Below are 12,990 nucleotides of genomic sequence, written 5' to 3' on the forward strand. Positions count from 1 at the left end.
ATGCTCTATCACTGAATATAGTTACAGCTGAAATAAACTAGCTTTTGGTCACACAGAGAATCAGGGGAAATGAGCAGTGAGCATGAAAATGGAACTGAGGCAGAAAGTCAGCCAGAATCATAGAACCCTACAGTGCAGAAAGAGGCCCTTTGGCCCATCAAGTCTGCACCGAACACAATCCCACCCAGGCCCAACCCCCACAGCACTATATATTATACCCACTAATCTCTCTCACCTAAGCATCCCAAAGCACTAAGGGGCAATTTCTTAGCATGGCCAATCAACCTAACCTGCACATCTTTGGACTGTGGGAGGAAACCAGAGTACCCGGAGGAAACCCATGCAGACACAAGGAGAATGTGCAAACTCCATACAGACAGTGAACCGAACCAGGAGTCGAACCCAGGACCCTGGAGCTGTGAAGCAGCAGTGCTAACCACTGTGCTACCGTACCACCCATATTGAATAACAGTGATTCTATTGAATCTCTGTAAAGATTCTATTGAAAATCATATTGAATAACAGAGCAGGCTTGAAGAGCCATATGGTCCATTCCTCATTTTCAGATGCTTTTGATACCAAATTATCCTAAATGTGTAGACTCCAGGGACTAAATTTTCCTGGCACTGTGTGGTAGACTTGGAAACAAGAACCGGGGAAATAAGGGAGGGTTGATCAGGAAAGATTCTTAATATATTCCCACAGCTGGAAGTTTTCCAAGCATGATCTGGAAATTGAATTGGATGCCCACTGAAGGGAAGGCAAAAAGTCAATTTATACGGTAATTTTGTCAGCAATGGAATGACTCCTGCCACATAGGAAGGGTGCTATCTTCATGGCAGTGGCCTACTTCTGGTAGACTGGGGTCCATTGTCCCAAAGAAGAATAGTGGGCAGAAAAAGCTTCTTCTGCAGCCCAAATACTTCAGTGGCATGGTGACACAGTGGTTTGCACTGCTGCCTCACCGCACCAGGGACCCGGGTTTGATTCCCAACTTGGGTTGCTGTCTGTGTGGCGTTTGCAAGTTCTCACTGTGTCTGCATGGGTTTCCTTCGGGTGCTCCAGCTTCCTTCAACAGACCAAAGATGTGCAGGTTAGGTGGATTAGCCATACAAAATTGCCACTTGGTGTCAGGGGGATTGGCTAGGGTAAATGGGGATAGGGCCTGGGTGGGAGTGTGGTCAGTGCAGACTTGAGGGGCCGAATGGCTTCCTTCTGCACTGTAGGATTCTATGATTAACAGGCTGGAGGGCTTTCACTGTTGGTCCAAGGTACCTTCTGGCTTTGCCTCTCTGAAACTTCTCTTTCAATTTTACGAACTAATAGATCTGTTTCCCCTTGCTAAGGTTTTGAGTAAGATATGTAGGACGCACGAGTAAAGGAATCTTAAGGCAGTTACTAGCATCAACCTGGAACTTACTACCCACAACAGTGATGGAAGCAGAGACAATGAGGTATCCTCAGTATCCCCTAACCACCCACGCAATTTCCATCTCTCTCAGTAGGACTGCCTAGAACTGTCATTCTCCGAGTGGGCCTGCATTGTGGGGCGCACCTAAAGAAAGCAAGTGCTACCTCTGGGAATTTTTCTCCGACAGGCTTGCTCCTGGAACCTGCTAGCACAGGATCCCGGAGTCCTGATGTCAGGGTCCCCGTGCCTGCAAAAGAAGTCCATTCTAGCGGTTTTGGTTTCCATTGTGTAAATGCCAGTACATAGAAGGTGCTCCATCCAGGAAGAAGTTTATCCTTAAAACTGCATTACCTATAGATGGATTTTAATTTCTAATTTTAAGTTATTGTTAACAGGGTCAAGTGCTGCACATCTTGACAACATATAGTAGTAGTTTATACAGCACTGATGTGTCAATAACCCCAATATTGCTTCTTCTGTGGATTGTATTTCATTATTTTGACCGATGAAAGAAAAGATGAACACTGAATATTGAGAAAGTTCATTTTATCTGAAGATTTTAACCTACAAAAATGAAATATTACTTGTGTAAATTTGTTCACAGGATGATATAATGGAATATTTAAGTTTATTTATTAGTGCCACAAGTAGGCTTACATTAATACTGCAATGAAGTTACTGTGAAAATCCTCTAGGCGCCACACTTCAGAGCCTGTTTGGGTACACTGAGAGGGAATTTAGCATGGCCGATGCACCTAACCAGCATGTCTTTTGGACTGTGGGAGGAAACTGGAGCACCTGAAGGAATGGGGAGATCGTGCAGACTCTGCACAGACAGTGACCCGAGCCAGGAATCGAACCTGGGCCCCTGGCACTGTGGGGCAGTAGTGCTAAACATTGTGCCACTGTGCCACCCCAAATTTATTATTCAAGGTTATTCACATTTAAGGAAAACCTTTTCATATGTGAAAAAACTGTTGTTTCTCCTCGCCACTCACCACATCAGTTCACACAGATCATGTGTTTTAAAAGCTATCATTTATCAGTTTTGTTTTGTTTTTATGTTAATTATAAATTTGGCTGTTTTTGGATAATTTGAATTCTGCACCCCATTAAGCACTGTGGTGGTTCTTGCATGTCATACTGTCCTTCACATTTCAGTGCTCTGCTAAGAAGTCATTAATACATTCCCTCCATATGCTTTAATTGCTAATATTCCATTACAGCAGACTGATGCTGCTGAAGGAGAAACACCAGATTGTAAACTTCCAGGAAATTACATTACTGAATCTATTTCTTGAACATGAAGGTTGTGAGGATAGCAGATTATAATGAGTCAATTTATGTTAACCCATGTCAGTAATGTAGAAATCTAAAGACCTAATATTATTGCAAGGCTGCTTTCAGATAGAACAGAATTTTGAAATCAAAATGTTATTTAACGGAGTAAAGCTGCAAGCTCTGCAAATGAATTTTAGTTTGTGAAAAGAAGCAAATGTTAAAAATCACTGTGGCAGGATATAATCAATCATAGGAAAGGAGGCCATTGAGCCCATCGAGTCTGCATCGACTCTCAGACACAGCATACCAACCAGGCCCACCCTGTTCTATCCCCATAACCCCATGCATTACCATGGCTAATCCTCCTAATTCATACATTTTTGGACACTAAGGGGCAATTTAGCATTGCCAATCCATCTATCCTGCACATCGTTCGACTGTGGGAGGAAACCAGGGCACCTGGGGAAAACCCATGCAGACATGGGGAGAACATGCAAACGCCACATAGATAGTCACTCAAGACTGGAATTGAACCCGGGTGTCTGATGCTTTGAGGCAACAATGCTTAAGAGCAGCTATGCAGAAAGAGGTTTTCCATTTTTTTTGCTCAGTAATCTTTTGTTTTAAAAGTGTAATAATGATATACAGCATATTACATAAACGTTCCTACTAACATTTTTATTTGAATATAAGAACTGACTGAAGAAAACAAAACTAACCCTTTAAAATAGAGAAATATTTAACCAGAAAAATAAAGATACAAAATCAAAATTTATTTTTAAAGTGAAGTTTATTTATTAGTCACAAGTAAGGGTTACATTAACACTGCAATGCAGTTACCGTGAAATTTCCCTAGTCGTCACAGTCCAGCGCTTGTTCGGGTCAATGCACCTAACTAGCACGTCTTTCAGAACATGGGAGGAAACTGGAGCACCCAGAGGAAATCCATGCAGACACAGGGAAAAGGTGCAAATGCTACACAATGATCCAAGACAGGAATTGAATCCAGGTCCCTGGCGCTGTGAAGCAGCAGTGCTAACCACTGTGCTACTGTGCACTTCACAGCGCCAGGTAAAGTGGTTATCACTGCTGCTTCACAGCCCAGTAAAGTTTATTTGCTTAAACCTAGAGAATCAGAAAATAGATTTTCACTGGTAACTTTTTAACCAAGATTTGAGTACGTTCTGCTGAGTGTAATGGATCATTTTATAGTAAGGACTTTTGAACAAAGTTTTGATAATACTATATAAACTTGGTGTTTCAGTAGGATGTCAGTCATCAATCAATGGTATTAGGTAACTTAGATACACTTTTAGTTAACAAATATTATCTTATGTCATTGTCATCATCAATCCCTGAAACAAGAATGATGACTGCCACGATTCATGATTTGTGTGCACTCAGGTGACTCAGCAGGTCAATCCTGGAGCCACAGGTCTTTGGGAAGAGAGGACTTGAGTTACGCTCAGGAAGGGAGGTTCTTGAGCCAGCGTTAGAAACTGACCATTTTTTTTTATTAATTCATGGGACATGGGCCTCACGAGTATGCCAGCATTTATTGCCCATCCCTAATTGCGCTCGTTCAGAGTGCAGGTGAGAGTCAACCACATTGCTGTGGCTCTGGGGTCACATGTAGGCCAGGCCAGGTAAGGACGGCAGAATTCCTTCTCTAAAAGACATTAGTGAATCAAATGGGTTTTTCCGATAATCGACTATTATCATCAGTAGATTCTTAATTCAAGATATTTTTTATTGAATTCAAATTCCACCAGCTGCCGTGGCGGGATTCGAATCCGGGTCCCCAGAACATAACTGAGTTTCTGGATTAAGTTTAGCGATAATACCACCAGACCATGCTTTTGCTGCGGAAAAAGCAAGAGGCACAGTGGAATCCTGGTTCAAGAAGCTCCTTTTCCCTCACACAAGTAGCTTTTATTCAAAGGTAAAAATATTTCAAAATCAGTTTCCCTTTAATGATGCAAGTCATAATTAAAATGAACCTACTCTGTCTGACTGGTAATGTGCGAATATTATTTCAAATTTAAATAAATCAATTCATTTGTATTGTTTTGCACAGGTCAAACAGGCAAAAATATAAAGGGCCACATGAGTGGTGAAATTAAAAGTAAAGAAATGAAGGCAATTATAAGAAAGCATCACAAAAGGCGATTAAAAATTCTAAAGGCCATCACAGGCATAACCGTAATCTCTATTCAGGTGCAGCCTTACTTTAGGCTGAAAACACAAGAGATTAAGAAATGATGGACCACAAAAAGGAAAGATAATCCATCCGTGTAGCTCATGACCACAGCTGTGTGAGATTTACTTAGCAGATGTCCTTGGATTGCGAGGTTGCTAAGAAAAATCCAGAAAATATGGTTTTTGGCATTCAGGTAGATGTAGTCAATGAGGCTTCACTGGTTGATAATTATTTTGGCATGTTTTCCTTCATGCAGCCCTGTGTAAACCGTGACATGCTGTGATTGAGATGCTTGTTGAAGATTCCTCCAACATAACATTTAGAAAGGTTTCATCAATGACTTCTGAACGTCTCCAGAACCAACATACAGAGGGCCCTACTCAGGAGGGTGCAACACTGGACCTACTCTTAGGAACCGAGGTAGGGCAGGTGACTGAAGTGTCAGTCAAGAAGCACTTTGGGTCCAGTGACCATAACTCTATTAGTTTTAAAATAGTTATGGGAAAAGATAGGACTGGTCCAAAGGTTATGGTCCTAAACTGGAGGAGGGCCAATTTTGGGGGCATTAGGCAGGATCTGGCATTGTGTGAGCCTGTTTAAAGGGAAAGGAATGACTGGCAATTGGGAGGCTTTTAAAAGTGTGATATCGAGAGTCCAGGAACAGTATGTTCCTGTTCTGGTGAAGGGAAAAGCTGGCAAGTTTAGGGATCCCTGGCTGACCAGAGATATTGAGGTCAGGAGAAAGAAGGAAGCATGCATTGGGTTTAAGCAATTGAGGACACATGAAACCCTCGATGACTATAAAATGTGTAAGAGGGAAATCAGGAGGGCTAAAAGAGGGTATGAGATGGATCTGGCAAGAAAGGTTAAAGAAAATCCCAAGAAGATCTATAGCTATATTAAGAGTAAAAAGGTGACTAAAGAGAGAATGGATCACCTTAAAGATCAGCATGGCTGTCTGTGTGTGGAGACACAGGAGATGGGTGAGATTTTTAATGAATATTTATCCTCAGTGTGGAGTACATCGTGGGTGCTATAGAAATTAGGAAAATAAGTGGTGATGTCTTGGGCCATGTGCATATTACTAGGGAAGAGGTATCTGAAGCCTTCAAGTGATGGATAAATGCCCTAGGCCTGATCAAGTTCATCCTTGGATCTTGTGAGAAGCTCGAGAAGAAATTGCAGAAACTTACTAACTATGTCTGGTGCATTCACACCTGCTACATATATAAAAGTTTGCGGATGATACTAAATTAGGTGGTATCATTGATAGCGAGGGAAGTTATCAAAAATTACAGGGAGATCTTGATCAATAAGGAAAGCGGGCCGATGATTGACAAATCAATTTCATTACAAATAAGTGTGAGGTTTTGCATTTTGGAAAGTCAAAAGAACAAAGAAAATTACACCACAGGAATGGGCCCTCCAAGCCTGCACTGGCTACGTTGCCGAACTGAACTAAAACCCCGATCTTTCAGGGGACCTTATCCTTCCATTCCCACCCTATTTATGTATTTGTCCAGACACCCCTTAAAACTCACTATTGTATCTACTTCCACTATCTCCCCCGGCAGTGAGTTCCATCACCCACCACCCTGTGTAAAAAAACTTGCCTCGTACATCTCCTTAAATATTGCCCCTCATACCTTAAACCTATCCCCCCTAGTAATTAACTCTTCCACCCTGGGAAAAAGCTTCTGACTATCTACTCTGTCCATTCCCCTCATAATGTTGTAGACTTCTATCAGGTCGCCCCTCAACTTCTGTCGTTCCAGTGAGAACAAAGTTTCTCCAACCTCTCCTCATAGCTGATACGCTCCAAGCCAGGCAACATCCTGGTTAATCTTTTCTGTACCCTCTCCAAAGCCTCCAGATCCTTCTGGTAGTCTGGTGACCAGAGTTGAACACTGAATTCCAAGTGCAGCCTGACTAAGGTTCTATAAAGCAACAACATGACATGTCAATTTTTAAACTCATTTCCCCAGCTCATGAAGGCAAACATGCCATATGCCTTCTTGACTACCTTCTCCACCTACGTTGCCACTTTCAACGATCTGTGTACCTGTACACCTAGATCCCTCTGCCCTCTGCCTCCTAAGGGTTCTGCCATTTACTATTTCCTACTTTTACTAGACCTTCCAAAATACATTACCTCACAGGATAGGACAGAAATAGTGAATGGTAGGGCCCTGGGGAGTAGCCAGGAAGATAGGGACAAGAACAGATAGACAGACTGGTGAAGAAAGTGTTTAGCACATTGGCCTTCATCACTCAGCGATTGAGCAGAGGAAATGGGACATTATGTTACAGTTGTATGAGTGGTTGGCGAGGCCGCACTTGGAGTACTTGTGTACAGCTTTGGACACCCTGTTATAGGAAAGTGCAAAGAAGATTTACAAGGATGTTGCCAGGACTAATGGGCTTGAAGTATAGGGAGCGGTTGGCCAGGCTAGGACTTTATTCCTTGGAATGTAGGAGAATGAGAGGTGACCTTTTTGAGGAGTATAAAATCACGGGGGGCATTGATAAGATGAGCACACATAGTCTTTATCCAAGGATAGGCGAATTGAAAACTAGAGGGCATAGGTTTAAGGTGAGAAGGGAAAGATTTCAAAGGAGCCTGAGGGGCACTTCTTCACACAGATGGTAGTGCCTATATGGAATGAGCTGCCAGAGAAAGTGGTTGATGCAGGTTCGATAGAAACATTTAAATAGCATTTGGAAAAGTAGATGGATGGGAAAGGATTAGAGGGATAGGGGCTAAACGCAGACAGTTGGGACTAGGTGGGAGGACACGATGGTCAGCATAGACCAGTTCGGGTGAAGGGCCTGTTTCCGTGCTGTATTGCTCTATGACGCTATGATTCTATGACCTTCCTTCCATCATAAGGTCTGAAGTAGGGATGTTTGCTGATGTCTGCACAATGTTCAGCACCAGCTACAACTCCTTAGATACCGAAACAGTCCATGTTCAAATGCGATAAGACTGGGACAATATCCAGGCTTGGGCTGACAAGTAGCAAGTAACATTCACGCCACACAAGTGCCAGGCAATGAGCATCTCGAACAAGAGAGAATCTAATTATTGCCCCTTGACATTCAATGACATTACCATCACTGAATCAACATCTGAGGGTTGCTATTGACCAGAAATTGGACTGGACAAGCTATATAAATACTATGGCTATAAGAGTAGTTCAGAGGCTAGGAATCCTGTGACAAGTAACTCAGCTCCTGACTCCCCAAAGCCTGTCCACCATTCTTAAGGCACAAGGCAGGAGTGTAATGGAATGCTCTCTACTTGCCTGGAAGAGTGCAGCTCCAATGATACTCAAGAAGCTCGACAACATCAAGGACAAAGTAGCCCACTTGACTGACAGCCCACTGACAAACGTTTACCCCCTCCAACACCAATACACATTGGTAGAAGTCTACAAGATATACTGCAAGAACTCACGAAGGCCTCTTAGACAGCATCTTCCAAGCCCATGGTGACCACCATGTAGAAGGACGGGTGACACAGTGGCTTGTTTCTTTCCACTCATTCCTACAAACTTACATTTTGCATGTTTTTAAACAAAGAATAATAGTTTATTCACAATCTAAATTACCCAATAAACTATTATTAACAATTAGTCATAATAAATTCCCTCGTACATCAGATTTTCAAGGAAGAATTGGGGCAGCATGGTGGCACGATGGTTAGCATTGCTGCCTCACAGTGCCAGGGACCCGGGGTCAATTCTGGCCTCGGGTCACTGTCTGTGTTGCACATTGCCCCCTTATCTGCATGGGTTTCCTCTGGGTGCTATGGTTTCGTCCCAAAGTCCAAAGATGGACATATTAGGTTGATTGGCCATGCTAAATTGACCCTTAATGTCATAAGGATTAGTAGGTTAAATACGTGGAGTTACAGGGATAGGGCGTGGGTGGAATTGTTGTCAGTGCAGGCTCGATTCTGCAAGAACCTTCAATAAGAACATTTCCCTTCAAGATCTGTGGTAAGAGAGAGACAGATGCACGCTCTGCCATCTGCAACAAAGTCACATACAGTTACAATGCAGCAGAGGGCTAATCGATGGTGGCAAGAAAAAACTGTGAAAGGGAAGACGTTGATTGAAAGCAGTTTAAGAGAGATACAAAAATTTAGAAACTCTTTGGAGAACCTCAAAGTGCATCTTAACCCATATGTCAAAGCTTGTGGAGCAGTGGATTAGGCATAAATGAAAAGTGGCATTAAGTGGAAGTCAACTAATCAGATTGACTAGGATTAGCCTTTCTTTTCTAGCTGTAGAAATCTATTTTCTAGAAGTCTCTTTCTAAAACTCAAGATGTTGTTCACAGGATAGTTCAATACAGATTAGATGAAAATAACGGAGAATGTTGAAATGGATGTTACATTTCATTCAGTCACACTTAAGCTACAAGATATATTCAACGTCCTTCATACTAAGCTACTGTGGTTATGTTAATCAAGGATAACATGCATTTTTGTGCAGTTACTGTCACATTAAAATTAAGTCCCCTAAAATTATCTGATGTCTTCTGCTTAATTTTAGGTTGTCACCTCTACCTACATAGCTTACTTTGTCACATGTTGACACATCCATTTAACAATCCTGAATAATCTTTTATTTGCAGTTAACTGTTTGTTTTTCTGAACATTCTACAACTTCCATCTCATTATCACTGATTGGAAGAGAAAATTTAAGCTTGGACGTGTCATTCAAACAGAAGTTGATTTCACATTTGCAAGTTTTCTGGTTTAGTTACTGTCTTTGACATCATTGATACAATCCCTTAAGGGACAACAAACTCAACAGAGGGGATTTTACAGCCTCGCTCGAGCGAGACTGGAAATTTCCACCTGAGGTCAACTGGGATTTCTGTTGTCAGACCCTTGCCCGCGCCAATTCCATTGCGGGCGAGGTGGTAGAGTTCCGACCAACATGTCGCCATAGAGACCAAAGTTGTTGACTGAGCAAAAATAATACAAGCAATCCTATTAGTGATGAATATTTAGTTAGAATGCAATTTAGTGAACTACATGCCAACTAAGATAGGTGCAAATATTACACAACATCTATTTTCAGCATTAACTCTTCAATCACTGACAATTTTGAGATCAGTTGTTAGGATAGAGAGTTTTTCAGACCATGCTGAACTATAAGGAAGAAGTCATACCTTTCGTGCAGCTATTAATAGGCTAACTATAAGAGGGAGGAGCATTTAATCCATATCCATATATTTAAAAACTTGACATTGAAATTCATGGAATTACATTCTAGTGGAGCAAAAAAAGTGAAGTGAAACTTCAGACCTCTTTCCTCCAAAACCAGAGGGTGCATCACAGATCTTGATAATGGGATCTTTAGCATGTTGAGGGAAGGAATATCAGCCCTGAGTTGCCAGCTAGAATTTCAATAGGGACAAGCAGTTCCCTCAGGAAAAGATTGGTGGGTGATGAAGCTGCAATTTACAGGCCGAAAACTATATATTACTTTAAAGAAAATTGAGGACTTTCTTTTAATTAAGAAGCAATTTTTTTTCAAGAATTGGACGGCTATATTATTTGTGAATTCAATGTTAAGAGTGTTAAACAGCACAACAGCAAAGCCTGAACAGGGGATTATTTCAAACTCAGGATTTAACTGTAATTAAAATGTCCTAACAGTTCAAGGGCAATTAGGGATGGGCAACAAATATTGGATTAACTATTTATGAGTTTCCAACTGGTGAGATTCTGATAAACATGTGCGCTGGAAGAGGTTGAGGAGTAAATTGTTAAGTTTTCTTTCTTTGAATTGAAGTGATATGTCAAAGTTGTCCGAAGATGTGCAGGTTAGATTGATCGGCCATGCTAAAATTGCCCCTTAGTGTCCTGAGATGTGTAGGCTAGAGAAATTAGTGGGTAAATATGTCGGAATACGGGGGTAGGGCCTGGGTGGGATTGTGATCAATGCAGACTCGATGGGCCAAATGGCCTCTTTCAGCACTGTAGAGTTTCTATGATATACCTCATGACATCAAGAGAGAGTTTTATTTAGCTGGAAGTTACAAAAGAATAACATTGTCAATATTGTGTAATGTGTGTACATCATTACATTGAACGTCCAGCACAGAAATGGGCCATCAGCTCCAACACACATGGTTATACTCCACTCGAACCTCACCCATCCTTCCTCATTTAGCAGTTATGAGTCAACCATATGATTGTGGACCTGGGATCACATGTAAGCCAGATCAGGTAAAGAGGGCAGATTTCCTTCCCTAAAAGACATTAGTGAACATTAGTGATTTTTACAACAATCGATAATAGTTTCATGGCCATCATGAAACAGACTTTCAATTCCAGACTTACTTTAACTAATTGAATTTAAATTGCATGAAGCTGCCATGGTGGGATTCCAACCCATGAACCCAGAACATCAACCTTCAGCAGAGATTCTATTATTGTTACACTCACTTCCCTTCTCACTTATTTGCCCTGTTTCCCCATAAATGCATCTGTACTATTCATTTCAACTATTCTCAAAGGTGGTGAGTTCCACATTATCACCATTCTCTCAATAAAGAAGTTTCTTCTGAATTCCCAATTTCTTCAAGTTTTTCTCTTCATGCTTGTTGGGCCTTCTTTATCAAAGCATTTTATAATTTTTGATACTTATTTTAGTGCACCCCTCAAACTTCTCATTTTTAAATAGAAAAGAGACCCAAGTTAAACCTCATTTCCTGGTATGTGTAAACTCTCAGCTATAGTGGTATCATCCTTGTAAATCTTTCTCAATGCCTCAGGTGCCTCTATATTCTTTCTATACTATAGCAATCAGAACTCTTATTTCATTCTTTGATGAGATGTGAGTCTCACTGACAAGCCCAACATTTGTTGCCCATCCCTAATTGCCCTTGAAATGAGTGGCACATTAGGACATTTTAAAGAGGAGTTAAGAGTCAACCATATGGCTGTGGATCTGGACTCACACGTAGACCAGAACAGGTAAGGATGGCAGGTTTTCTTTCCTACAAGACATTAGTGAACAAGATTGGCGTTTACAATGTTCAATAATAGTTTCATGGTCATCGTGAAATGAGATTTCAATAAACAAGATTTATTTTAATTAATTGAATTTAAATTGCACAAGACTGCCATAGTAGGATTTGAACCCATGACCCCAGAACATTAGCCTACAGCAGGAATTCTATTATTCTTCTTATTACTTACGTTAAGTTGACTGGTCAGTAATTCTCTAGGAATATTGTATCTCCCTTCTTAAATAAGGGGTTAATTTTAACTATTTACCAGTCCTCTAGCACAAATTATCGGATACTTGGAGCAGTGCATCTGCTACCTGTGTCCTACACAGCACCAGGGACCCAGATTTGATTCCTGGTTTGGGTCAATGTGCAAAGTCTGCACGTTCTCCCCGTGGGTTTTTTTGCCAGGTGCTCTGGTTTCCTCCCACAGCCCAAAAGACATGCTAGTTATTGACCATGCTAAATTCTCTCTCAGTGTACCCGAACAGGGACTGGAGTGAGACAATTTCCCACAGTAACTTCACTGCAATGTTGATGTAAGCCTATTTGTGACACTAATAAATAAACATTAAAACTAAATTAGTTTCAAATCCATGAATTCAATCCTTCCAGACTGAAACCTTTAGACATTTTTGTGTTTAATTGCTTCATTTAATATTTTCTCTCCATCCCATTTATTTTAAACATGTTGATTATAAGTTTCTAACTCATTGTCTGATGCCATTTCCACCTGATGTGGTTCCTTGGTAAATGTTGAAGTAAAATAGTGATTTAATATTTCTGCCATCTCATTGTCACTGCCTGTGATTTTATCATAACCACCCCTTAGTGGCCCCTTTCCAACCCCAACTTTCTTTTTTTATGTGCCAGTAGAATATTTTACAACTTTGTTTTATGTTCTTGGATCATTTCATTTTATGGTTCCTCTTTTCCTTCCTAATTGTTATTTTACTTATCTACTTTCTCTACTAGTCTCTCTATGGTCTGTCTTATTTTGTTTTCGCCTGCTGCCCATATACTTTGGGCAGGATTTTCCAGCCCTTCACATCACCAGGATTTTCCA

The sequence above is a fragment of the Carcharhinus amblyrhynchos genome, chromosome 22 (assembly GCF_965287045.1).
Source record: "Carcharhinus amblyrhynchos chromosome 22, sCarAmb.v2.hapA, whole genome shotgun sequence".
Taxonomy (NCBI): Eukaryota; Metazoa; Chordata; class Chondrichthyes; order Carcharhiniformes; family Carcharhinidae; genus Carcharhinus; species Carcharhinus amblyrhynchos.